The following is a 3,294-nucleotide window of genomic DNA, read 5'->3' on the forward strand; positions in this document are numbered from 1 at the left end:
TGAATATGAAGCAGACAAGCAGGGAGGCTGTCAATAACTCAATATCAAGTGCATCAATGGAAGATAAGTTATGCATAGTTCTTGCTCAGCTGCCATGGAAACCAGTTTTCAGTTTACACTACACTGTTGGTCCATAGATTTTACGTTTAAACATCTTTAAAAAGATGTTTGGTTAGGGCAAAGCTGATGGCTGCATTTTCCAGTTTTTTTTTCTATTTTTTCCTTTAAACCTTTACAGCAGATTGCAGGAGCAAGCAGCTTGGTCTCCCTCGTCTGCCAATTTTTTTACTTGTACACATGCAATATTAATGTGTGAAGATAAAGTGCAATATAATGAAAAACCTTTGCACAAGATTATAGTCTGCTGTTTGGGAAAGCTGAATTTTCTCAGTGATCAAGAGATGATGGAGATACCAAGTTTTGACAAAAGTCAAGCCTTCTTTATTTTATTTTTTTTTTACCAAAAATAAATTATCTAATTTACTCCATTTTTAAACTCTTAATTCACACAAGGAAACCAGGGTCCTGACAGAATGTATTTCTTACATCTTAACATAGTTATGAAAGCAAATTTGTCTCAGTTATCTAATTAAGATGGAATAATAGAAATGCATTTTCATTTTCTAAATAATTTACCTAATTTTCATTGTAATTATTTTTCAATGCAAATCTCTGCAAATCTTCGGCCTGGACTGTTTCATAATTCACCCTGCACTGGCGTAACAAATTAAACCAAACTAATTAAACCCAATAAGAGTTTACACACAATTGTGATCGTACAAATTTTCACTTAGTAGCCTAAATGCAAAAGAGGTCAAATGTTGATCAGTTGTCAATCCAAATTTGCCTGTACGCATTAAAAAAAAACATGTTTGTGTTTTTTTGGATGCTGTACATAATTTAATGCATTAATTTATCAAGTATCTTGTGTGGTCTTAGAAAACAAAAAAAATAAAATCACCTAACAGATCTCACACTTCTCGGTTACTGGACTTAAATACAAAATGAGGCACAACCATGTTAAAAGACTTCAATCACTAACTCCTGGTTGACTCTCAATTGACCAAGCTGCTTCACTCTGTCTTTCAGGGATGAAATTCACTATTACCCTGTCACTCCCAATTTACATTTGTGGTGACTGAAAAAGAGGCCGTGAGGGAAAAGCTATTGCGAGAAGTCCGTGACAGAGACAAGTAACACAATTATGATTGTCAGGAAGATGAAAAAGAGCAGTGAGGGGTGTGGACAGATGCATTCAGCGTAACACTCACATTGCAGTACAGGGACTGTACATGCAATTCAACCGGGAGGGTTCAGAACATAATTATGCATTGGTGGTGCATAGGGGCAAACTGCCTGGAGGTATTGATCCGGGTCCATCTAATTCTGTTTTTGCTTCTATTGTTGGAGACTCTGGGCTGTCAGGTGAAACAAAGTAATCAGGCCTAGCTTTGCAGGACTCCTCCTTCGCAGGTTCTCAGTAGAAATGTTAGCCTCAGTGTTGCTTTGTTGTCCATATTAAAGGTATATGGTAAATAACATTTCAATAAAGTAGATATTTCCATTTATTTATGCCTCATAATTTTATTTGAAGTTTACCTGTCTTGCAAGGTATTTTTTTATTGGTGCCACTTTATTCTGTTGTCATGTTATTTCATTTCTAATCCATTTCATTTGATTAAGTCATGCAGGTCCTTCTAAAAACAAAAAATTGTTTGCAAAAAAGCACAATGCTGTTTTCAGCAGTGTATTCAGGTGGGTGGATTTTGTTGCAAAGGACCTATGGAGATGTGCAACAATCATACACAACTGGTATTTTTAATAATGCATCCAGAAATTACCACAGATAACTTGCTGAGAATGTAGTATATTAGGTGTCAATGTTTTTATGATGTTGAATAAACAGATCTGAATCATTTCAAGAAAGCATGATAGCAGATAAAGGGTTTTTTGGATTTCATTTTATTTCAATCAACATGATAAACTTATTTTACCATGTTTATTGTTTCTGTGCAGCCAACCTGCTCCAGACCAGACTAACGGAAAGACTTAGAGAATCCTAGTGTTGTATCTTTTAACTCAGCCTCACACCAATCAGAAATCAATGAGTTTTGATTCATTTTTTTTTTATTTGTGCTTTGGTCTCTTTATCAGCCAAAAGTCAAGTATCAAGTATTTTATTAAGTTTATATTATTGCTTTAGCCTATACTATTAATATCTTTGGGGGCGGCAGTGGTGTCTGACTTAAAAAGGTTCTATATACAATTTGAGGGCATAGTTATTGTTTAGCTGTGTATGCAATTTTGCCTGTTTGAATATGAATTTCTGAATAACTATAACCCAAGGTTATGGTTACCTACTTTATTAATTCAGTCAAGGATAAGTTGTTGGTCAACTGATGATTTGCTCAATTACCAGGTGTTAATAACTGGCTTACCTGCTGGACATTTCAATCAGCTGTTAAAATCCAGTCTGTCTTCACTACTAGTAAATTTCAATAACTTGGATTATAATTTTAAGCAGAGTTATTAACCACAATGGCAATATTGTCTCTGTCTATTCAATTTGTTAACTAACTCAAAGGGAAGCTGATTTTTAGAGACTAGCGGACACTGTTATAAAGTGTTGACCTAGTGGTTAGAGCAATGCTAAACTGAACATATGTCACATCTCTTAATCACATAAAACACATCAGCAAAATAGATTCAAAGAGATACTTTTATATAAAAGAATCATCATTTAACTACAAACTCTCTTCACCCAGGCAAGAATACACATTTGCCGTTTCTCAATATGTGTAGTTGTGCGTTCTCATGTGCTCCTGTATTCGAAAACCATCATCAGCCTCAGCCCTATTACTGTTCCAAATCACAAGAACAATAAGACAGAGAATGGACAAAGTCCCCGGATGTTGTTCTTGCCCCTCCCTCTTTACTGAGTTTGCATCAGAGCAGCCTTGTCTTAACGCAGCAGCAGCAGCAGCTTTCAGGGGAGCGCTCACAGAGCTCAGAGTATTCAGTGAAAAGTTATTTTTTTCTGTGGCTATTGTTCAATAAAAGTATGTTTTGAGAACCTTTAAGGCGAGAACATTATACCTTTAAGCATCACTATAAGGCCCATTTACTGATTTAGTGAATAATTAAAAAAAAATGTAAATTTAAAAAAAAAAAAAAAAACGTAAGATGTTGAGAGAACCGCGGCAACCAGCGGACCTCCAAGGCTAACTGCAGCCAGCGCTATTTCAGCCCTCTCTCAGCATAGCCATGTGTGAAGTACTGCTATATATATATATA

This window comes from Cyprinodon variegatus, unplaced genomic scaffold (genome assembly GCF_000732505.1).
Source record: "Cyprinodon variegatus isolate N-32 unplaced genomic scaffold, C_variegatus-1.0 Scaffold315, whole genome shotgun sequence".
In the NCBI taxonomy this organism is placed as follows: domain Eukaryota; kingdom Metazoa; phylum Chordata; class Actinopteri; order Cyprinodontiformes; family Cyprinodontidae; genus Cyprinodon; species Cyprinodon variegatus.